At 50.7% G+C, this 24,830-nt stretch overlaps 2 long non-coding RNA genes across 6 annotated transcripts in view; one reads left to right on the top strand and one right to left on the bottom strand.

Moving 5' to 3' along the window:
* The window catches only part of LOC145533390 (uncharacterized), a 92,817-nt gene that overhangs the window by 44,565 nt on the left and 23,422 nt on the right, over positions 1-24,830 (top strand). Inside the window, exons 1-2 of one of the 5 annotated variants that reach the window (XR_014074044.1) lie at positions 18,471-18,557; positions 24,326-24,600. The exons of 3 other annotated variants lie outside the window; for them this stretch is intronic. This is a non-coding gene — a long non-coding RNA (uncharacterized LOC145533390). Of the gene's footprint in view, positions 1-18,470; positions 18,558-22,273; positions 22,601-24,325; positions 24,601-24,830 lie in introns of those variants that run through there. One more of the 5 variants, XR_014074043.1, reaches the window with a different exon arrangement.
* Positions 864-10,039, bottom strand: LOC145532960 (uncharacterized). The gene is made up of 4 exons (XR_014073727.1): positions 7,023-10,039; positions 6,185-6,308; positions 4,305-4,571; positions 864-1,026 (listed from the first exon to the last, which is right to left on the bottom strand). It is a non-coding gene; the product is annotated as an uncharacterized LOC145532960 (long non-coding RNA).

Raw genomic sequence — 24,830 nt, 5'->3', positions numbered from 1 at the left:
TTTTCCACTAGTGCGAACTAGCTTTATTTATTAATTTTTTTAATGAGACACTTTGAAGAAAAATATTGAGTAAATTATATGAAATACAAACAGAAAGAAAGTAAGAGTTGGTGGGGGGAGGTGGTATAGTTGTGTCAAAACTTGGAGAAACTCTGCCTTGATGGAAACCCCCTCCTTTGAAGAAGTCTAAGACATGTCTGGGTTGGGTCAGGGAACAGCAAAGCCTCAGGACTCTAGGGAGGACTCTGGGCAGCTCCAGAAGATGGAGACATCCTATTCAGAGGAGGGGCAAGTCATTCTTTATGTTACTGAAAACATATGTAGGGACTAACAAGTATCATTTTCTCTTCATTGTCACTTAATACTTGTAGCAACTTTGTGCAGTTTCAGGCTATGGGGGAGATTACCCCATTCCTTTACAGAGAGGAATGGAGGCCTGGAGGGAAGAAGCAATCTGCTTGTGCTGCTCATGGGGTGAGCAGGCTTCCCTGGTGGCTCAGATGGTAAGAGTCTGCCTGCAGTGTGGGAGACCCAGGTTCGATCCCTGGGTTGGGAAGATAGGGAAGATCCCCTGGAAAAGGGAATGGCGACCCACTCCAGTATTCTTGCCTGGAGAATCCCATGGACAGAGGAGCCTGGCAGACTACAGTCCAAGGGGTCGCTAAGAGTTGGACATGACTGAATGACTAACACACACACACACACACACACACACACACACACACATGCTCATGGGATGAATACACGGGAGAGGAGGACTTGGCTCTAGTGGTGGCTTTGGAATTTGTGAAGAAGTGTATCAGGACTTGGACCTCTGGGGCCAGTACACCCACAACCCTTTGATGACAACAACAACAACAATAACCATTAGCATTTATTGAGCGCCTGTTGTGTGCTGGCTCTCTGCTAAGCAACCTTGGCTGTCTCCATGAACACTTTACACTCACCCTCTGGCATCGGATCCATCACTTCCCAGAAAGTGTCGAGGGAGAAGTTATCAATTCATGGTGCCTGCTCTTGTAGAAACTTGAATTCCAGGAAGGCAAAAGTAGGGCAGAAAACAACCACAGAAAGACATACATTAGTGAGGTAATTTCACATAATGATAACTGCTATGAAGAAAACCAACAGGGCAAAAAGATATGGTTTCTGGAGGTAAGGAAAGGGCTGTGCCACATGAGGTCATCTGGAGAGGCTTCTCCGAGGAGGTGACATTGAAGCTGGTGCCATGAATGAACTGGATTTGTACCCAACCCTACTCATGACCTCAGACCTATGCCACGTCAGGCTCAGGTGGCTCACAGGTGCTTCTGACAGAGTCACCTGGCTCCCTTGTTAAGTGTCCTAGAGTTGTGGCTTATGGGCAGGAGTGTCTGGGACCTAGGAATGGAAGGATGATAAGACACCTGAGCCGGAAGAGCTCATACCCATGGGGCTGCCCTGTCCAGTTCTAGGGCCTCTGTGTTCGAGGAGTTGTACAATACCCAGAGGTCTCTTCCAGGAGATCCCTGTGGCCAGAAAGGTGACCAAGTCCCAAAGAGGAGATGGGCTATGCTTACAGTTGGGCAAGTGTGGGCTCAAGGGTACCCAGCTAAGAGGGTAAGCTAAGAGGCCACCTAGCACTAGGAAGAGGGAGTGGCTGTTTCCAGTTCACACAAAGGGATGCTGTGGGCTAGTGGTGACCCTGAGCTTGGTGGGTTATGAGGGTAGAGATTGGCCCACGTGGCTTGCCCTTCTCTCTGCTTTGAGGCTTTGCCCCTGCCAGCCCAGGAGGCTAGAATAGGAGGTCAAGAGGTAGAATATCATCACTATTTGAGGATTGCAGTCCTCCTTGATTATGGTGAGGGGGGCTTTGCAAGCTCATCACAAGCATTCTGGGGCAGGGAAGGGGAAGGCCTGGGACTCCCTGGGGTCTTTGTGGAGCTGACAGGCTGAGGAGTGGGCAGAGCCTGGGGCGGGGGTGGCCCAGAAGGGGCTTATTGCCTCCGGGCCAGTGTCAGCTCAGGTCCCCAGCCTGTGGTACAGGCTGGAGCTGCCAGCCTGAGACTAGGGACCACAGCGAATTTGCATTTATATTGGAGACTTCTGTTTCCAGGGCCTGGGAGGAGGAGGGTGGCCACCGTGGTCAACTGAGCAAGAGGCAGAGAGGAGGGGCCTCCAGCCTTGTCCTGCCAGGGGCACGGGAAGTGACTGGTGGGCTGCGCCTGCCTGGCCGAGGAACAGTGGCACAGAAGGTTCTCTGGGCACAAGGCCGGCCCTGACAGCCTGCCGGTCCACCCTCCTAGCTGCTTGCCAATGTCAGCTGGGAGTTGGCTCTGCCCCATGGGCCTGGGAGAAAGGTCAGAGGCCTGTGCCAGCAAGGGACTGGTGGAGACAGAGGTACTCCTGGGACTGGGCAAAACTGTGTTGTTCTGTCCCACCCTCTTCTTAACCTGTGAAGTGGTTTCAGCCAAGAAAACCAGGGCTCAGAGGCACTGAGCAATTAATCCAGTGCCCTTGAAGCTGCCTCCTAGTAACACTCGGGATACTCATGTGCTCTGGGAGATGCCCTCTGACTCTGGGGTAGAGAGGACTTGGCAGATACAACAGTATCTGATTTGGGGAGAATCGAAGGAGCTCATCACAGATTCGTGACACCCTTAGGACTGGCTTTGTGATGGTTCAGCAGACATGGTTCATTTTATGAAGAAGTCCATAGTCATGACCAGGTTCGGACCAGATTGACCCTTGCCTTTGGGGAATGTAGCTTCTCCCTGTGAGATTTCATAAGGGGGAAGGAATGACAGAAAGGCAAGAAGGAGGGAGAGAGGAAGAGAGGGAAGCATGGAAATAAGGCATGGAAGAAAGGATAGAAGGAAAGAAGGAAGCATGGAAGGAGGGCTGGCTGGAAATAAGGAGGGAAGGAAGGGAAAGAGAGCAGTTGAGAAGAGGAGCCAAGGCCAGCAGCACCCCACCGGCAGTGTGCTGCCTCCCTTATGCACCTGAACTGTGGTGAGTCCTCTCCTGGCTGGCGTATGGAGTGGTGCTCCCTCCCCATCCTCCTGCTTCTCCCACTACACCGAGTCCTCCTGGCTTCCAGTGGCAGGCTGAGTCCTGCTCCAGGCGGGGGACCAGTGACCACCTGCTGGGTGCTCCGGGGAACAGAGGTCAGAGCCCCTCTGTGATCTTGGGGCTCAGTTCTGGTGACCCAGGCTTTATCTTCATCCCTTAGTGCTTTGTTGCCTCTGGACGGGGGTTCTGTCTTGTTCTTTGGGCTCTCTTCACTGCCCCCCTCCCCCATCCCTCCAGACGGAGGTCTTGGCCCCCTTCCCCCAGCCTGTGACTGTGGGCTTGCAGCTGACAAACCTCCTGGTCCTGGCTCTCCATCCAGTAGCACAAGCCCTCCCTGTCTGTCACCAAACAGTCAGGATGGCTTGTTCCACCTGGCAGGCTGGCTAGTGCCCAGCTTCGTCTTGGGAAACGAGGACCAGCTCTGACAACCTGCTGCCCAGCTCTGACAACCTGCTGCCTAGGTTCAAATCCTGACTGTGCCTCTTCCTAGCTGTGTGGGCTCGGGCAAGACCCTTCACTTGTCTGGTATGAAGATATTAGTCGCTCAGTTGTGTCCGACTCTTTGGGATGCCATGGACTGTAGCCCGCCAGGCTCCTCTATCCATGGCATTTTCCAGGCAAGAATACTGGAGTGACTTGCCATTCCCTTCTCCAGTGAATCTTCCTGACTCAGGGATTGAACCTTCATCTCTCATGCTCCTGCATTGGCAGGCAGATTCTTTGCCACTAGCACCACCAGGAAGCCCTCGCTTCTCTGAGCCCTGGCTATTCATCAATAAATGGATGGAAAGCTAAGACCTGCCTCTTAGATCACTGTGCGGATTATAAAAGATCATGCGTGGAAAGTACTTGGCTCTGTGCCTGCCATCTAGTAAGCACTCAATACCTATTAGCTCTTATTATCCAAACTCTGTCTTTCAGCCTAGTGGGGATGTTAGGTTCCAGGGATCTGTTTCTGTGCCTCCTCCATTAACTTTTTTAAGCCTAGTGTCTCATGGCTATTTCAGCATATACAGGATTGAACCGTGCCACTATTTTACTACTGCCACTTCTTCCAGCTAACATTTAATATGTCCTTATGATGAGCTACACATTATTCAAGCATTTTAAAAAATATGGCTCCAAATTCCTTGGCTCTCTTCCTGTCAAGGGGTGGGGTCTATGACTCCTCCTGTGATAGTTTCTAGAAATAAAATGTGGCTGAAGTGACACTGTGTGACTTCTGAGGATAGGTTAGATGTGGCCATAATCACCTGTTCTTGGGTCTCGGGGGACCCCCGCTCTTGGAACCCAGCTGCCATGCTGTGAGGAAGCTCACGACCCAGGGAGAGGCCACAAACAGCTGTTCCAGCTAATAGCCACAGCCAAGCTAGGCTTGGCTGCCAGACATGTAAGGGCAGACTCCTTTTGATGATTCTGGTGCCTGGTCTTCAGTTCTTTCCAGCTGAGGCCCCAGATACTGTAGAATGGGAGGAAGCCATCTCCCATGTGCTCTGTCTGAATTCTTGACCCATAAGAACCTGTGAGCTTAAGAAACTGGTTAACAACACTGTATTTGGGGTGGGTTGTTACTCAACAGTCAATAATTGGAACCCTTGCACTGACTCAGGAAGTAGTTTTTACAATCATCTTTATTTCACAGAGGAGGAAATTAAACCCAAGATGCTTCAATGAGTTCCTCAAAATCACAGAGCACCTAAGAGAGGGGATTTGTCCTCATGAGTCTCATTCAAAGCTGCGCACCATCCTCAAGGACTCGGTGGGCCAGAAAGGGGATTAGATGTCAATTTGAAGGCCTTGCAGGGCCACAGGAGGGTGCTGCGGTGGAATCTGTGCGTTTGGGAAAGGGCACTAAGGAGGGTGCCATGTGGAGAGGCTGAGAGGCTGAGAAGGGGCTTGAAGTGGCCACTGGGATGGGCAGTGCCATCCTGCCATTGTCTACTATCTTCTCTCTGCCCTGCCTCTCAGAGCCGTGACGCTCTGAGAAGGACTCAATAGGAGTCCTGATCTTAGTTCCTCATGAGCTCTGCACTTCTCAGAGCTTGGCCCAGCCAGGGATGCCCACCAGTTGGGCTGACCTGGGCTGTGCCTTTGGACAGGCAGAGCTTGGCTGCAAAGGCCATGGGCTTCAGGGCCAATATGAGCAGAAAAAAGACCCAGGTGAGTTCTCTACCCTATGCACCTCAAGATGGGCCACAGTGCTCCAAGTTCACCTGTGCCAGCTGCATCTGTTTTGGAGTTGGCTGTGAGTGGAAGAGAACTCCAAAGAAGAGTGCCTTAAAGGAGACAAATACTGATTTCTCTTTCTCATGAACAGTCAGGAGGCAGGCAGTCCTAAGCTAGCAAGATGGCTCTTTGGTCCACAGGGACCCAGATTCCTTCTATCTTACTGTTCCACACTCCTCAACACCTCATGGCCCAAAATAGCTGCTCATTCTTCAGTCATCATATTGACATTCCAGCCAGAGGGAAGAGGAAGAGGCAAAGAATGCTCTGCCTCTCTTTAAGGACGTCTCTCAGAAATTGCACATGGTATTCTACTTTCCTCCTCTTGGCCAGGATGGAGACACATGGCCATACCTAACTGTAAGAGGCTAGGAAGTGTGGTCTCTAGTCTAGTGTCCATGTGTTCAGCAATGTCTTCAGGGTCCTAATACTAAGGGAAAGGGAGACCATAGCCTTGGAAACCAGTAACCCCAGCCATACCCGAAAACTGGCAGCCAGAGTGAGTGTTTTTAAACTCATATCATTTTATTTCCCTGCTTTAAAGCATCCTGTAGCCACCCCACCCCCACCCCCTGGCTCCCACTATAAAGGCTAACACCTTATCCAGCTCTCAGGACTGCCTGATCTTATCCTGACCTTATACCTCTGCTGCCTCATACTTCCCAGCCCACCCTCAACACTGAACTCAAACCATACCCACACCCACTCTCACCCTGAGTCTCCTCTGTGCTCTGATGATTTGGGAAATCCATAATCAGGATCAGCCACAGAGGCAGTTAAAGCCTTTAAGGGCTGTGGTTGTAAAGTCCCTACCATGTGCCAGGTACATACATAACATTTTCCCATCTCAATCCAACCTCAATGCCCTGTGAGGTTGGTACTCTTAGGACTTACTTCCATGCCTTACCTGGGTAGAGGCGTGTCATGATCTCCTTGCTGCACTGCCTTGCTGATGAGAAATGACAACTGTGGGCATGGTATACAATGCTCCCTTCTGTCATCTTGTGGCAATTCTCACAGCTACTGTGCCCCTTTTGCAAATGAGGAAATGGAGGCTCAGAGAGGAACAGTGACTCCCCCAAGGCCACGCAGCCAGGTAATAGCCATGTCCTGATTGGAACCCAGGTTTCTCTGCCACTTGCCTCCTGGAGCTCATCCTGGCCGATTTTAGGGCCTATTCCCTGGAGCTCCACTAGCTGCCCCATTTGCCTCCCCAGGGAGGAGTGAGGACAGACTGCACTCTCCCTTTTGTGGTCCTGGTGAAGGTGGCAGGGATTCCAAAGTCCAGGCTTCAGATGAGGAGGTGGAGACGGAGGTCCCCAGAAGGAAGGAACTTGCCCAGGATCCTACCCACCATTGAGGGCGTTACTGGCAAGGAAGCCAGGTCTCCTGGCTTCCAGTGCAGGGATCTTACACACTCAGCTCATTCATGCACAAATATTTATTGAACACCTACTGTGTGCCAGGCACAGTGCTAGCCTCTGGGAATCACAGAGATGACAAAAACAGGCATAAATGCCTGTACCTGCCCCCGCCCCCCAGAGAAGGCAATGGCACCCCACTCCAGTACTCTTGCCTGGAAAATCCCATGGACTGAGAAGCCTGGTGGGCTACAGTCCATGGGGTCGCACAGAGTTGGACACAACTGAAGCGACTTAGCAGCAGCAGCAGCAGCCCCCGCCCCCCAACCATGGAGCTAACATTCTAGGGGACGAGTTAGGAAGGGGGAGGTGGTGGAAACTAACCAAATAAATCTTCAGCAGCTACTGTCTTCCCTCTTTATTTCTTCCCTTCAACAAATATTTATTGAGAACTATATTTCTGTAAGACAGACATGGTCCTGACTCTCCTGGAGTGAGGGTCTAGTGGTGGAGACAGGCACTAAATGAGGAGACACATAAATAAACAAGATAAATTCAGATTGTAATAATGGCAGAGAAGACATCAAGGTTAAGTGCTAGGGAGTGAGAGTGAGGGGGAGGGGAGGCAGAGCTTCCGAGGGTGTGGTCAAGGAAGGTTTGAGGGCTGGAGCTGAGACCTGAAGGGCATGAAGCAGCCAAGCAGGGTGTTTCAGTTGGAGGAAACAGCAAGTGCAAAGGGGCCAGGTAGGACTGAGCTTGGAGGTGTGGGGAAGAGCTGAGAGAAGGTCAGGTGGCTGGAGCAGGGTGAGAGGTGGCAGGTCAGACAGGGACGCGAGAAGGACCAGGGTGCCATTGAGGGATACTGAATCGAGAGAGGGATGACTAGACCCACAGGGGGCACCGCTCAGGCAGGCCAATCGTCCCTACATCTGGGGGTTTCCCAGCCAGACCCCTGAGGGGGAGCGCTGAGCACCTGCTGGCCTGGCACTGTCTGCCTCTGCAGAGATAAAGCCCCACAGCCCCCCGCAGTGGAGCCCCCCTGGGCAGTTGCTCCACCTGCACAGCCGGCCAGGGCATTGTGTGCTGGCTCTGACAGGCACACCTGGTGCTCTCACTAGCCTGCTGTCTGTCCTGATTTAGGGCCTTATCCTGGCTGGTTTCAGGGCCTGTTCCCCAAGGTCCACCAGCTGGGATGAGGCTGGCTGAGGAGGAGGAAGCAGGCTCTGGTAGTGGCCCGGGTAGAAAGCATGTCTAAACCTGGTAAGCCTATCGGACCCAGAGAGAAGTAGTCCTGAGCACCTATGAAACTCCAGACTTCCCTTTTCTGTTCACCTTTCCCCAGATGGCAAAGAGCCTGGGGCTCATTCAGGAAGCAAGGTTCAAGTGCCAGTTTAGCTGTGATGCTTAGAAATTTTCTGTCTCCCTCTCTGGGCCTAGTATCCTCACCTGTACAATGGAAGGGTTGACTTGACTAAATTCAATGTAGACTCTAGAGATAGACTGAATCTTCACTTTACCATGTAGTGGCTATTTGAACCTAGGTAAATTATTTTCAGTGCCTCAGTTTACTCATCTATAAAATGGGAGTATAACAATAGCATCTGTTTCAAGGGTTGTCTGAAGACTGAGTTATGTGTGCTTAGAAGACCGTGCCTGGTGCTTAGAATACTGCTTGTCCCATGGTAAGTGCTATGTTTAACTCTGATTGGTATTATTATTCAAATCTTTAGAGAACATTGAACTGAAAAGACTTAGAAAGACTCTAAGATAACCGAGTCTGTTTGTTTGCAAACTTTTTGGTCTTTGTTTTTAACAAGAGGCTCTGCATTGCTCAAGAGAAATTTTACTCAGAGGCCCAGCTGTTCAAGGGGATAGAGGGAGGGGGTGCCTGCCCCACCTGCTTCTCCGTCTCTGTGTCTGCAGCCCTCAAGGGGGATACTGGAGCATAATTTGAGAACTCCTGCTCAGTTTGTTTCCTTCAGCTCACAGTCAGGGAAACTGAGACTCAAGAGAGGGACAGGGACCAGCCCAGGTCCCACAGAGATTGAGTGGCTCAGCCTAGCCTAGAACCCAGATCCCCTGGTTTTCTCAAAGCAAGACAAGGGACAGGAGCTGGGAGAAAAGCAAGGACCAGAAGCCACTTAGGGGACTGGGTGCATTGTGGCGTCAAGTTATTAGCATGTAAATGACATGCAAATAGATGCAAAACAGCATGTTTTATGCTAATTTGCAGAGTCGAGAGCTACGACATTTTTGGTAATAGGGCAGCAGCCCTGGTCCCTGGGCATTGCCGAACACGCATCCCTTTTTTCTTTCTTTCTTTCATTATTATGATCGGGCCCATAAATCTTGGCTTGGCTGTAATCCCGCCCCTTCTCGCCTGCAAGCCTGGCTCTTGTCACCCTCAAGGGCTTCCTCTTCAGTCTCCTGGTCCTGCCTGGGCTCCGGGACAGGCCTGGGCAATGGATCAGAGAATCAGTTTTCAGGAGCCACCAGTCAGCTCCAGGGCGTGGAAGCTGCTTCTTGAGGAGGGAGTCTGAGTGGAAATCTGATGGGGCTTGGGTCATGGCTGCCACTCCTCTGTGCCAGTTGTCCTGGGCACCTGGGGCATGTCCACCATGCCTTGCCAAAGCCAGCCCTAAGCCCAGGTTTGGCACCTCTGCTGAGCTCCCATGGCCACTGTGGTATTCCTGCTATTGTCTGAGGTTGGCCAGCCTTGCAGGCTGACACACTCCAGGAGGGCAGGGCCTGCTCCTTTTCTTATACACCCAGTACCTGGGACATAGGTTTTGGATGTATCTGGTGTTGGAGAACTGAAGCAGTACACAGAGATCTGGCTGTGCACCTGGGTGAGCTCGCCGTTTCTGAAACCATGCTGCTTGAATTCAAATCCTGACACCTCTGCTTTCTGAGAAACTGCTAGCACTCATACTAACAGGAATGATGCACCTACCATGATCCAAGTGCTTTGCTTGGTGCTTACTGTTTAGGCTCTCACTAATAATAATACAGTGAGTCCCCCACATACAAACCTTAAGTTAGGCACTTTCAAAGACGCGAACGTGCCCCTGTATGCCAGTTGCTGTACTATACCACTGTACTTTTCAAGATACTGTACTGTAAGATTAAAAATGTTTTATTTTTTGTGTTTTTTTACTGTATTATTTGTGTGAAAAGTATTATAAACTTAGTACAGTACAGTATTATATAGCTAGGTGTGTTAGTTGGGTACCTAGGCTGACTTTGTTGTACTTAACGAACAAACTGGACTTACAACACACTCTTGGAAAGGAACTCGTTTGTATGTGGGGGACTTACTATGTTTTATAGGGTGGAGATTTTTATTATGGCTCCTATTGTATGAAGGAGAGGTCAAATAACTTGCCCAAGGTCACAACCCCAAGGGAGCTGACTAAAGGGGCATTTATATTTATTGAGGATGAGTGCCTCACAAGGCAGTGGTTCTAAACCACTCAGCAAAGCTGCTGTCACAGAAAATCAGAGCTTCTACCTTACCATGTGCCAACCTTTTGACAATGTTAAACTTTACCTGTGCCCATAGAAAATATGGATGGTTAAGAAATCTCCTCAACCTTTTGTTTTTTGCAGTCCCTCTATCCATTTTGTTCTGGTAAATGGCTACTGCAAGCCACCACCTTCTCCATAATACTTAGGTAAGGCTCTGTCCATCTTTCTCATGGCTCCCCTAAGACTGGAGATGACTCCCCTTGTTTGTCTGTGACCTTTTCCCTTTTGCCTGAGCCTGCTAAGGTCAAACAAAGACCTTTCCATTCTTTGTCTCCTGGTTGATTAGCTGAGCTTAGAACTGTTTGTGCCATCTGAAACTAGACACAGAGATAAACATTTCCTGTTCAGCTGGTTGAGACGACTTCCCCTGATTTTAAAACATCCCCCCACCTGTAACCTGTCTACCCCACCCATATAAAAGTCAGGCAAACCGGCACAGCCCAGACACCGTGGTCTTGGGCTCGCGGGTGCTCCTCCATTGCAAGAGCTTGAAAAAAATCACCTTTCCCATTGTCTGGTGTATTTTGTCTTTGACACTTCCACTGTGGCGTCTTTCAGCTAAGGCTCCCGAGCCTTTTTAGAGCCCCGCGTGTGACCTCAGATCACTTCCTAACCATCTCCGGGCTACGGGCTCCTCTGCTGTAAAACGTGATCACCGGCCCTACCTCCACAGGTTGAGACGGGAGATCACGCCCGGAAACTCTTGGCGCAGAGCCTGGCCGGAGTGAGCGCTCCAGAAATGTCAACCTTTGTGTTTGCAGGAAAGGCGAGCGGCGCTTGGGACACTCGGCCGGCGGAAGTGCAGGAGTGGAACGCGAGTCTGGAGACCTCTACCCCTGCTCCAGCGCTGGGGGGCTGTCCTGGGTCCCCTCCCCCGGCGCCCCCCGGGATCGCAGTCTGGGTCGGGGGTCGGGGCGGGGGCATACTCCCCACTCTCGCCCTCCCCGCCGCCCGCCTTTGATTACGGCTAGCAGCGAATCGCCGAGCAAATTAACTTTTTGCACACTTCATTATGCGCCGCCCCGCGTCCCCTCGGGGCCGCGGCCCCGCCCCCGCCCCGCGCCGACAACTTGATTGGGCAATTAATCTTCGCGGCCCCCCCAGCCCCCCTCGCCCGGCCCGGGCCTTTGTGCGCCTGCACGCGGGCCGCAGGCGCCCGCCCGGACGCCAGGTCTGCTAGCGCTGATAAGGCGCGCGCGCCGCCCGGCCCCCGCCTTTGTCCGCGCGCGGGGAGGCGCGGCCGTCGCTGCCGTCTAGCACCCCGTCAGCGCGCCCCCGCCCCCTCGGCTCGGTCCATCTGTTTGAGCCGCGCAATCCTCCAGCGGCCTGGCGGGGGAGGGGTCTCGCTCTCGGGCCGGAAGCCAGCACCCCCTCCACCCGGTCGCTCCATGTGTAGGAGTGACGCCCCCCAGCCCCCGAGAAACACACACACGCACACACACACACACAGCGCCCAATTAAGCATCGCGGTAGTAATTAAGAAGTGGGGGGCGCGAGGCACAGCAGCAATCTAAGGAATGGAGGGGTTTCCGAGCTGTGTCCAAAAAAAGAAGGGGCTCTGCCACCCATCTTGTACCCGGGTGTGTAACCTCTGGTTACAGGCTTGGGGCTCTGCAGACTCGGATGGCTGCGGTTGGGGTAGGAGGAGAGAAGGAGAGGCCCTGGGAATTGGTCTGATAAGTCATGCTTCTTTGTGCATTTTTTTCTGGTGTTTTGCCAGCAGTTGACCCAGCCTCAAAAAGGCAGCCTGTTATTAGTGAGTGTTGAGAACCCGGGTCCTAAATGGAGGCTAAATGCAGGACGATTGTAGAGACCAATAGCAAGGTGGTTCAGAAAGGGCTCCCCACTCACTGTGGGAGGCTGCGTTTCAGGTAACAGCTCTGTGCCCAGGGGTGGTGGAGGCCACGGGCTGTCAGCGCTCAGCATCCAGCATGTGCTCACCGGTATTGGTTCTTGGGATTTTCTCTGGCCTTCCCTGGACGGCACAGGACAGGGACTGAAAGCTGATGGGTGAAAGGTGATGCTGGAAACAGGCTCTTCTGCTCCAGGGCCAGTGGGCATGGGTGCAAAGCTTGTGGTCTGTGCAGAGCTTAGGGCTGGGGTGTGTGTGTGTGTGTGTGTGTTCCCTGGGAAGGGTCTGTGCAGAGCTTAGGGCTGGGGTGTGTGTGTGTGTGTGTGTGTGTGTGTGTGTGTGTGTGTGTGTGTTCCCTGGGAAGGGTCTGTGCAGAGCTTAGGGCTGGGGTGTGTGTGTGTGTGTGTGTGTGTGTGTGTGTGTGTGTGTGTTCCCTGAGAAGAGTCTGTGCAGAGCTTAGGGCTGGGGTGTGTGTGTGTGTGTGTGTGTGTGTGTGTGTGTGTGTGTTCCCTGGGAAGGGTCTGTGCAGAGCTTAGGGCTGGGGTGTGTGTGTGTGTGTGTGTGTGTGTGTGTGTGTGTGTGTGTTCCCTGGGAAGGGTCTGTGCAGAGCTTAGGGCTGGGGTGTGTGTGTGTGTGTGTGTGTGTGTGTGTGTGTGTGTGTGTGTTCCCTGAGAAGAGTCTGTGCAGAGCTTAGGGCTGGGGTGTGTGTGTGTGTGTGTGTGTGTGTGTGTGTGTGTGTGTGTGTTCCCTGGGAAGGGTCTGTGCAGAGCTTAGGGCTGGGGTGTGTGTGTGTGTGTGTGTGTGTGTGTGTGTTCCCTGAGAAGGGTCTGTGCAGAGCTTAGGGCTGGTGTGTGTGTGTGTGTGTTCCCTGGGAAGTGTCTGCACCAGCTTGTGAAGGGTTCGAGTTTTGTTTGAGTAAAGGATTCTTAGCCTTCACTAGTGCTCATAATAAGGGTGTGACCCAGTGTGCACAGAATCCCTGAGGAGAGGGCTGGCAAAGCAGCTTCACCCGGGTAATCCACCAGCAATGCTGACTGAACACTCACTGTTTGCAGAGTTCACAAGGGCACCCCTAGATGCTAGGACAGCATGAGCAAAGCAGAGCTGCTTGTTGTCCTCACAGGCTCACAATCTAGTCTGAGAGATGGATGAGAAAGAAGAGAAACACAGAAGTCATGAGATGATAGAGCTGGAGATAAAAACAAAGCAGGACAACTGAGTTGGTGTGTGGGCCCCACTTGCTGAACACCCCTCCCCACCACCACCAGGATGCCCTGATGCCTGGGGAATGAACTCTGCACTCCGGAATATAGGGACCTAGGCCGCCCTGACTCTCTGCAACCCATCTCTCTACTCCCTGGGACCTAGACCCCCCAGCCAGTTCTGTGGCCATCCCAGGGGCAGGGTCCCTGGGATGATGGGCAGGCTCAGACTGCTGTGGGCTCTCCCCCTTATTCCTGTGCAGGTGGTGGTGGGGGTTCCTTCTGATAATGACAGCCTCCAGTCTTGCATGACGGAAAGGCCTCACGGGTTTATAATCCAGAAGGGGCCCTGTGAGCAGAAGCTGAATTAAAATGGAGAAATACAGCCTCCCCTTCCTCCCCTCCTCCCTCCCCCCACCCCCCCCCCGCCCCAACTTCCCTCATTCCCACAGCCCCTGAGGCCATGAGTGAATAGTGTCTTAGTCCTTTTGCCTTGCTAAGCTGAGTCAGTGAGCTGGGTATATATACCTCCCTATGCAAAGAGTCAGACATGACTGAGCGACTGAACTGAACTGAGGGGTATTAAGTTAGGAGACACCCAGAACCAGCAAGTGGAATAAAGAGAATACTATTTGACTCTGAATGCACCACCCCTCCTCTCCCCAGTACAGACTAAGTTTCGATCTCTTGTCAGCTCTAGTCCCTGATTCTAATGTTCTGGCTCTAAACATTCTAAGACTTCAGAGTTGTAGACTCTGACATTCTAGAATATTAAAATCCTATGCATCTTACATGAACATTCTGGGTGTCTATGATTTCTGCCCTTGTGTTCTGGAATTCTGGGTCCCCAATATTGATTTTTGTTGGGGTCTACTCATTGAAGTAACAAAAGAGAAAGACTGCATGCAGAGTCACATGATTTGTCATAATGATAGCAACTAACAGTCTTTCAATCATGCTTTTATTCAACAGTTCTTTTTGTTGTTGTTGTTTAAAACTTTTAAGTACCAGACACTGTTCTTGGATTATACAAATAAATAAATTTAAATATTAATAAATAAATAGACAAATACACAATTTGTTAGAAGATGACGTGTGCAGGAGAGAGGGGTAGGGAGTGAGGGAGCACAATTCAAACTGATGGTCAAGGTAGGACATAATAAGAAGGTAATATTTGATTTTCTATCTGTTCTTTCATTTATTGAGATTTGAAATCTCAATCTGTAACTATGGATTTGTTTCTCCTTGGAGGTCTACCAGCTTTTGCTGTACATATTTTAGGTCTCTGCCATTAGGAGTATAAACATTTAAAATTGTTTTATGCTCTTAATTAATCAATCCCTTACTTGTTATGAAATGACCTTATCTATCCCTGGTAAGATTCTTTGCTCTGAAATGAACTTTGTCTGATATTAACCTAACCACTCTAGTGTTCTTTTAATTAGTGTTAGTGTTAGTATAGTATATCTTTTTCCATCCTTGTACTTTTAACTTGTATCTTTATATCTGAAGTGGATGTGTGGTTTTGTTTTTGTTTTGGTAGGTGACATGTATTTGTGTCTTTATAAAAATTCAATCTGACAATCTCTGCTTTTTAATTGGGAGTGTTTACACCATTTACATTTACTGTGATTATTGATATGATTCGATTTGAGCCTATTATCTTATATTTGCTTTCTCTGTCCCATTTGCTCTTTCCTTTTCTTCTTTTTCTGCTTCATTCCTTTCTTTCTTTCTTTTTTTTTTTTTGGCCCTGAGGCATGTGGGATCTTAGCTCCCTGACCAGGGATCAAACCCACACCTTCTGCACTAGAAGGCGAAGTCCTAACCAATGGACTGTCAGGATAGTCCCTCTTTCTGCCTCATTTCTGATTAACTGAGCCCTTTTCATTATTCCATTTTCCCTCCTTTATTGGCTTATTATCTATAATTCCTCATTCTGGTATTTCAGTTGTTGCATTAGAATTTATGGTATGTCTTTAACTTGTCACAGTATACTGTCAAGTGATATTATACCACTTCATACGTAGTGTAAGAACCTTATAACAGTATACTTCCATTTCTCTCTTCCTGACTTTAATGCTATTATTGTCATGCATTTTACTTATGTAGATGTTACAACCTCCACCAAATATTATTATTTTTGTTTAAACAGCAAATTACCTTTTAAGGACAACTAAATGATAATATAGAATCTTATATATTTACTCATGTAGTTAACATTTTTTCCTTTGCTCTTTATTCCTTTGCATAGATCCAGATTTCTGTCTGGTATCATTTTTCTTCTGCCTGAAAAGACATGTGCAGGAGAGAGGTGCATTTATCATTTTTTTTAGTGCAGATCTGTTGGTAAAGAATTCTTTTAGCTTTTGTATGTCTGAAGACATCTTATTTCACTTTCGTGTTTGAAAGCTATATTAACAGGGAACAGAAATCTATGTTGACCCGTTTATTTTTCTTTCAGTAAGTTAAGATGTGGCTCTACTATTTTCTCCCTTCCGTGTGTCCAATAAGAAATTTGCCATTATTCTTATCTTTGTTCCTCTGTACTTAACATACCTTTTTTCTTTGACAGTTTTAAAAATATTTTCCTCTTTGTCACCAGTTTTGAGCAATTTGATCATGATAGGTAATTTTCTGTTTTTTTGTGCTTAAGGTTTGTTAAACTTCTTGCATCTGTGAGTTCATAGTTTATATCAGATTTGGAATATATTCAACCATTCTTTTTCAAATTTTCCTTTCCTTTGGGGAACTCAGTTTCACATATATTAGACTATTTGAAGTTGTTCCATATTTCTTGATACTTTTCTTGTTTTTATTAAAGAATTTATTCCCCCTCTACATGTTCCATTTTGGATAATTTTTCTTTGCTGTGTCTGCAAATTCATTAATCTTTTCTTCTGCCGTGTTTGCTGCTACTGCTGCTGCTAAGTCGCTTCAGTTGTGTCCGACTCTGTGTGACCCCAGAGATAGCAGCCCACCAAGCTCCGCCGTCCCTGGGATTCTCCAGGCAAGAACACTGGGGTGGGTTGCCATTTCCTTCTCCAATGCATGAAAGTGAAAAGTGAAAGTGAAGTTGCTCAGTCGTGTCCGACTCTTCACGACGATTAGTCAGCCATTAATTCTAGCGTATTTTTCATTTCTGATATTGTAATTTTAATTTCTAAAAGTTTGATTTGGATCTTTTCATATCTTCCACATGTCTCTTTCACCTGGGAACATACAGGATACAGTTTTTAAAATTGTTTTAATGTTCTTATCCACCACTTTTGTGTCAGCTCTGGGTCAGTTTCAACTGATTCATTATTGTTCTCACTATGGGCCATGTTTTCTTGCCTCTTTGCATGCCTGTAATCTTCATTTGGATGCCAGACATTGTGAATTTTACCTTTGGTGGATGCTATAGATTTTTATATTTCTATAAAAGATGCTTGCTCCTTGGAAGAAAAGCTATGATCAACCTAGACAGCATATTTAAAAGCAGAGACATTACTTTGCCAACAAAGGTCCATCTAGTCAAAGCTGTGGTTTTCCCAGGAGTCCTGTGTGGATGTGAGAGTTGGACTATAAAGAAAGCTGAGTGCCAAAGAATTGATGCTTTTGAACTGTGGTGTTGGAGAAGACTCTTGAGAGTCCCTTGGACTGCAAGGAGATCCAACCGGTCTATCCTAAAGGAAATCAGTCCTGAATATTCATTGGAAGGACTGATGCTGAAGCTGAAACTCCAATACTTTGGCCACGTGATGTGACGAACTGACTCATTTGAAAAGACCCTGATGCTGGGAGAGATTGAAGGCAGGAGGACGGGGACGACAGAGGATGAGATGGTTGGGTGACAGAGGATGAGATGGTTGGGTGGCATCACTGACTCAATGGATGTGAGTTTGAGTAAACTCTGGGAGTTGATATTGGACAGGGAGGCCTGGTGTGCTGCAGTTCATGGGGCTGCAAAGAGTTGGACACGACTGAGTGACTGAACTGAACCGAACTGAAGCAAAAGAAACTCTTGTCTTACTGACAGAGGATGAGAGCTTGGCAGCCATCAGGTGCTGTATGAGTGGACTAGGGTTAGTCTCATTAGGTAAGCTGCCTGGGAAAGGCTGGTCCTGACACTAACTAGTTATGTGTCCTTGAAGAAATCATATCACCTCTCTGGCCCTCAAACTCCCCATTTATAAAATGAAGGGGGGGGTTGGTGGGTGTTGGGGAATTCCCTGGGGGGTTAGGAGTCCACACTCTTACTGCTGAGGCCTTAGGTCCATTCCCTGGTTGGGGAACTAAGATCCCACAAGCTGCCAGAATAAATAAATAAATAAAATGAAATAAATAAAATGGAGGGGTTGGTCTAGGGCAGTTAGAGTTAAGGTATTAGCCTCTCCGAGTCTCGTGACTGAATGTGTGGAGTGGGGCTGACAACTGCGTGCCTGTCGTGGGCTCCTGTGGAGGATTATGTAGGACAAGAGTCTGTGGAGCACATGCCAGCCATGCTGGCAACACAGTGAGTGCTCTGTAAGTCTGCCTATCCTTTGTTGTTCAGTCTCTAAGTCGTATCCAACTCTTTTGCAAATCCATGGACTGTAATGTAGCTTGCCAGGCTCCTCTGTCCATGGAATTTCCCAGGCAAGAATTTGCCATTTCCTTCTCCAGGGGATCTTCCTGACCCAGGAACCGAACCTGAGTCTCTTGCATTGCAGGTGGATTCTTTACTGCTCAGCCACCTGAGAAGCCCATGCCTGTCCTTACTGCCTCTGTTATTCTGGCTCTGACAGTCCAGGGTTCTCTGAGGTGGGGCTAGACAGAGGACAAGCTGGGTATCCATAAAGTATCACCCTACTTCCAGTTTAGAAAGATGAGAGCGGCTGTGTGACCTTTGGCCAGTATCTGCCTGTCTCTGAGCCTTATGCGCTGGGCTGTGGCATGAGCAAGAATGACGAGGAGCACGCCCACTGGAGAAAGAAGAATGCGGCCCCTCCATGCCACAGGGATAGGCTGTGTCTGCTTTTGTGTGGCCTCTGATCTTCCAGGGCCAGCAATGTCCCTGCCACATGTGTGACCATCTCAGAATTGTCATCTGCCACTTGCTGGGGCCTGGGAGTGGGAGGCTGAGATGGGAAGAGAGAGCAAGGTCCAAATTCTGGTTGTTCCTGTTTCTTGTTCTGTGACCTTGAGCAAACCTCTGTGCTTCTCTGTCCCATTTCCTCATGTGTCACGTGGAGATGCTTTGAGTGCTCAGATAGGAGAGTACACTCCAGACCCGGAGGGTGCGGGCGGTAAAGAGGTGGCAAATGTTAGCCTGGGCTGGGAAGTATGAACTATTCCCCTGGAGCTTTCCCCACGGTAAGTGAGAAGCAGTTGGGAGCTTAGAGGCCTCTCTCTGTGTCCTGTAGGTAGAGCACAGACTGGCTGGCAGAGGCCCGGGGCTCATCTTGGGATGGAGACAGATTGGCAGACAAAGGGGCGGCAGGCGGGTGGGGCTGGGGTGCCCCTGGGGAGGGAAGGAAGAAGGAGGGGCGAGGAGCAGGAGGGAAGGAGGCAGGGCTGTGTGCAGCCTCACAAACCCTGGACCTGTGATGTCTCAGGCTGGAAGCTGGGCCGGTCCCTTCCCCAAATGGGGTGAAGAGGGACGCTTGTTAGTTCAGCCCTCTGGATTCTGGGAATAAATGAGGGCGGGACTTGGTGGGTGGCAACTGCTGAGACTGTGATAAAACATTCCCTCCTTCCCACAGATCGACCCCCGCCTCCCACCCCCGACCGCACTGCTACTGTGGTGTCTAAACAATACCTCTCCTCTCTTCTGGCCGTTCTCAAGGCTGCGTGAGATTGCTGGAACCCACCCCCAGGTCTGGGGTAGGGAGAGAATGTTCATGCCTTACTAGTTCCCGGGTGATGGTGACGCTGCTGGTTCTGGTGACATACACTGAGAACCACTGCTCCACTGAGTGCCCTGTCATTTTGGGTCCTTCAGGTGCAGACACTGAGATGGAGCCAGGAGAGTAAGAGGTTTATTGGGGCTTGATGGCTATGCAAAACCAGGGGCATGGGGAGCAGAAATGGACAGAGAGAACTTGAGACTGCCATGTAGCAGTCTGGCACTGCCAACCCAATGGGGTACTCTGGAGGAGAGTCCGCCCATCAGGGAAGCCCCACGCTGGGCAGAAGCTTTTCCTGCCAGCTCGGACATTGGCTGGGATTGCCCAGGAAAGCCGTGACCTTGGCTCAAAAGCTGAGGTGGGTGCTGAGGTTGCTTCAGCTGGAGGCTCTCGTCTCACTGCTCTCCTGGTACCCAAAAGGCAAGTTCTCCCTTAAAGGGAGAACAAGCACCCTGCCAAGCCTGCTGTGGTGTCTGCCACGTGCCAGGCTCTGGGTAGAACATTCACCTGGATGAGTGCAGTTGCAGAACTAGAGCAATCTGACAACTCAAATCTAGTTGTCCCTATTTAAAAGAAAGTGAAAGTGAAAGTCACTCAGTTGTGTCTAACTCTTTGTGATCCCATGGACTATACAATCCTAAAATTCTCCAGGTCAGAATACTGGAGTGGGTGGCCTTTCCCTTCTCCAGGGGATCTTCCCAACCCAGGGATCGAACCCAGGTCTCCCTCATTGCAGGCGAATTCTTTACCAGCTGAGCCACAAGGGAAGCCCAAGAATACTGGAGTGGGTAGCCTATCCCTTCTCCAGCAGATCTTCCCGACACAGAAATCGAACCGGAGTCTCCTACATTGCAGGCAGATTCTTTACCAACTGAGCTAAGTCCCTATTTAACAGATGGGAAAAGTGAGGCTCCGAGGGCTGAAGTCATCTGCCCAGAGGTGGAGCCAGGATTTGAACCCCTCTCATGTCATAGCACTCACTCTTCTCCACCTGGGAGGTGAAGAATACCTATGCCTTTTACATCTGGGGACTCTGAGGTGTGGAGAGGTCAACAACTTGCCTGACTATGCAAATGAAGTAATTGGAAGCTCTGATGTTTGATCCCTGCTCTGACCCATCTCTTCTAATTGCAAATGCTACCCTTGGATACTGATAGGAAGATGTAAGAGCAGAATCTTGGGGCTGGAAGGGGTTTGACCAGTGGGGACCCTGAGGCCCAGGGAGGTCATCAGCCATGTCTCAGTTCCTCTCTGTGCTTGCTGTGTGGGGTGTTACCATCATCCATGCATTTGGCATACAGCATTGGGCACCTGTGGGTCAGCCTTCCAACCCAGGGCACTTGGAGTGGGAGAGGTAGATATGGTACAAGGGTGTCTGTGCAGCCATGGAGGAGGCACTGAAGACTGGGCAAGGTGACTGACTCAGGTAGGGTTGCATTTAGGGAGGCTTCCTGGAGAAGATAGCTTGAAAGGAGAAGTGGGAAGGGCATGCAAGGCAGAGCGAAGACTAGAAACAAAGACGTGGAGGTGGGAGAATTCCTGTTGCTTTTAGGAAGTTGATTAAAACCCAGCAAGTCTGGAATGCTGAGACAGTGGGTGGAGGGAGGAGGAAGGTATGGCCAGAAGTAAGGTATGGCCGAGTGGAATGTTGGCCAGGGGAGTGTGGTCAAGCTTTGGAACCGGACTCTGTTCAAGGTAGGACTACTCTCTGCAGTAGACTTCTGATCTTCAGGATTCTGAGTTCTCCATATTTTCCTCTCACCTGACTCCTGACTCATCTCACCTTTCCTCAGACTCCTCTGTGGCCTCCAGCCACTAAGGTGGCCCCCAAGGATCCCCTTCTCCTGAAATTCACATAAACTTTGAATTCTAATAATGTGGACCTGTGTAACCAGTTGGATTTTCTGGAAATGGTGAAATGTGACTTCCAAGGCTAGGTCTTGAGATGTAGTGTCTTGGTCTCTGGGTCTTTGGTCACCCTGGGGAGGCCAGCTGCCATGTATGAAATCACTCTAGCAGCCTGTGGAAAGGCCCACCTCCAGCTGTTACCATCTTTCCAGTCCTATGAATGAACCACTTTGCAAGCAGATCTTCCCGCCCCAGTCAAGCCTGCAGATAAGTGCAGCCCCAGAACCACCAGCCAAGCTGGTCCCAAATTCCTGACCCAGAGAATTCCTGAAACCCATTAACTTATAGTTGTTGTAGTTGTAAGTCACTGAGTTTGGGGGTGATTTGTTTTGCAGCATCAAACAATGAGAGCTTTTCCCCACCCCTTCTTGGCTCCTCCTGTTTGTTGCTCTGGTGGCCTTCTGTAAATTGTTCACTCATTCATTCACGAACATTTATTGGTCACCTCCTGTGAACTAGGCATTGGAGACAAAGGTTACAATAGACCGGGCCCCTATCCTCAGAGTTCCAAGATTCAGGCCTCCTATTTTACTGTGATTTTCTAAATTCATCCGTATTAAGTCACTGATTGTTTGAGCTGAATGTCTCTGAGTGACTCCTAACCTTTTGGGAGATTTAACCCCTTTTGAGAGCCTGATGAAAACCAAAGGCCAGAAAAGGTCACCTATACACAGAATTAAATTGGGGTGCACTTTCAAAGGGATCTCAGGCCATCCAAAACAGAATCTTAGGCCTCCAGACTCCAGAATCCCCATCTGGCCCCTAGTGGACATCAGCCCAGTGAGGAGGAAGCAGGGCCTCAGCTTTGATCTGATGTTTATGTAATGACACAGCCTGTGCTGACGGCAGGGGGCCTTCACCTTGGACCAGGTCAAATGTGAGTGGCCTGGGCTCTCTTCTCTGTGCCCTTGGCGGACTGTCCTGCAGAGAGGCTGGTGGGTCTGGGGTGCTGAGTAGGTCATTTGAGAGAAGAGGGTGAGCGTGCCCGATGGATTGTGTACAAGCGGCGTCTCCAGCTGAGCTCCGCCTGCTGCTGAAGCTGGTACTTGGCCCAAGCCTCCACCTTGTGGGCTCCGGAGGCTGGGGAGTGTGGAGGCTGGGGAGTGTGGAGGTTGGGGAGTGTGGAGGCTGGGGAGTGTGGAGGCGGGGGAGTATGGAGGCTGGGGAGTGTGGAGGCGGGGGAGTGTGGAGGTTGGGGAGTGTGGAGGCTGGGGAGTGTGGAGGCTGGGGAGTGTGGAGGCGGGGGAGTGTGGAGGCGGGGGGTGTAGCAGCCTCTGGGTGGACCGTGGGCTCCAGCTCTGCAGTGGAGCTTTACCAGTCCTGGGCCCTGGGGGATTTAACCTCACCTTCTGACTTTGGCTTCTTCAACTTTGAACTGGGGACAAGCCCTCTGAAGGGGGGCCATGGGGTAGAAATAAGTCCTCCAGACAGGCACACTGGGGTCTCCTTGCCTGGCAGACCCTCCGGTTCTTTGGCCCTCGACCTCCTCTCTCTGGCTCTGGGCAGCTGCTGGCCTCATCACCTCTCTCAGGGAAGCCACCATTTCCGGCTTCAACTCTCCACCTTCTCAGGAGCCTGGTGTGTGACTCAGGAAGCAGCTCAGTAAGCGGGATGGAGGGTGGGGAGGTGGGGTGGGTAGCAACTGGGGGTGCAGGAGGAGGGGGAGGGGTGGCACAGGCAGAGGGCAGCCTCCCCCTCCCGGGCCCCCAAGGAGGGGCCCCCTTCCCTCCGGAATGTTTGCTTCTCCCCCCTCCACTCTTTCCACTTCTCTCTTCTTTCTCCTTCTCTCTCCTTCCATCTTTGTTATTCCTTCCTTCATTTCCTCTTTTTCTCCTTCCTCCCTTCCCTCTGCCTTCTGTCCTTCTCTCTGCCTTTCTAGTCATTCTTCTTCCCCTCTCCTTTACCCTCCTCTTCATCTTCATAAAGATTAACGGCGTGGACCCTGGCTGTCTTGGGTTCAGATTCCAGCTCTGCCACGTACTGGCTGTGTGACCTCAGACAAGTTACTTAATCTCTCTCTGCTCTGGTTTTCTGAACTGTAAAATGAAGTGCTCAGCAACGGGCACTTCTCTTGAGGTTGTTATGAGGAGTAACTGAGACCAGTGACTGAGGTTGTTATGAGGAGTAGTTGAGGAGTCACTGCTCAGTGAGCATCTGCTCCTCCGTTAATATTCTTCCCTCCCCTCCTTTTCTCCTTCCTGCCTGCAGGCCCTATGCTCCAGCTCTCGCCCCTTCTCTGCTTGGATCTTGGGCCTGCCTCCTGCCCAGGCCCTGCCCTGCCCCGTTCTCCCTGGACCAGAGAGGAGAAGCAGGAGCGCAGGCGTGGGGCCAGGCTGCCCCTGGAGCAGTTGCAGAGCCAGGTGGCTGGAGCTCTTCCCCAGCCCCGCCCATGACGTGCGGAGCTGCCTTTGTGCTGCGGGGTGACAGCCTCTCTCAGCACCTTACTTGGCAGAGCTGTGCATCTGGCCTGGGTACAGCTGAAACACTCAGCCTGGGAGGCGGCAGCCTTGGAAGGCTGGGTGCTCCAGAGCCCCCCTCTCCTCCACTTGCTGGATGGCTGGCCTCACAGGGACCCTCCCAGTGCCCAGCCTGGTACCCGCCCCCCCACACACAGCAGGAGTTCAATCAGTGGGTGGGCACGGAGGGTGATATCAGCCTTGCTTTGGGCCAAACGACGCTCTCAGTGCAGATTTCTTTCATCATCACATCAGTCCTCTGCCTCTGCCTCTCTAAATCCCCGTTTTAGAGATGAGCAGACTGAGCCACTATGGCTCAGATGGTAAAGAATCTGCCTGCAGTGCAGGAGACGTGGGTTTGATCCCTGGGTCGGGAAGAGCCCCCAGAGAAGGCAATGGCAACCTGCTCCAGTATTCTTGCTAGATTTTTTCCCATGGACAGAGGAGCCTGGTGGGCTACAGTCCATGGGGTCACAAAGAGTCAGACACAACTGAGTGACTATCACACACACAGACTGAGCCACAGAAAAGTGTGGGAAACTGCCCCAGGTTGAATGAGTGGATGAAATGATAACTTCAGGAGGGGAGGCATTTTACTGAGGAGGAAACCAAGACAAGCGGTTGACCTACAGTCACCTAGGTGGTGAGTGGGAGACATCAGGACTTGACCCCAGGAATCCAGCACTGCTTCTCACCTGCCTATAATCACGACAGAACAGTGTGGCTGGGTCCCTGCCCACGCTGGGCCTGGGCTAGGAGGAGCAGCTGTGAGCAGAGCAGCAGCAGAGTGAACCACTGACCAGAGGCCCACCAGCAGCCAGTGACCCAGTCCTTGCCACACTTCTTTGAGAGTGTTGTCTTTATTTTTCAGGTGAGGTGCCTAAGGCTCAGAGAAGGCAAGCAATATGCTCAAGGTCACACAGCCAGTGGATGTGACTCCCAAGTCCTTCCGATCTTCCAGGAGGGAGGCTTGGGAGATAGACAGGCCTGGGGTGAGAGGACAAAGAAAGAAGGCCATGCTCAACACCACCCCATTGTCCAGTTTCTGCTGCCAGGGTTACAACTCAGCGCCCCTCTGCCCACCATTTGCAGAAAGGCCTGGTGGTGGGCCTCTCCACTTTGTCCTGGAAGCCAGGCCTGGCAGAGGTCATTGTGCTCACCTTTCTCCTCTTTCCTTTCCCTCTTTCCCCCTTTCCTTCCTTCTTTTTTTAACCTTTTTATTAAGGTTTAAAATATACAAACTAGGGATTCCCTGGTAGTCGAGTGGTTAAGAATCCGCCCGCCAGTTCAGGGGACATGGGTTCAATCCTTGGTCCAGGAAGATCCCACGTGCCACGGGGCAACTAAGCCCGTGTACCACAAATACTGAATCAGCA

The sequence above is a fragment of the Giraffa tippelskirchi genome, chromosome 13 (assembly GCF_054371585.1).
Source record: "Giraffa tippelskirchi isolate mGirTip1 chromosome 13, T2T-mGirTip1v1.2.pri, whole genome shotgun sequence".
In the NCBI taxonomy this organism is placed as follows: domain Eukaryota; kingdom Metazoa; phylum Chordata; class Mammalia; order Artiodactyla; family Giraffidae; genus Giraffa; species Giraffa tippelskirchi.
This window is presented reverse-complemented; position numbering and strand designations above follow the sequence as displayed.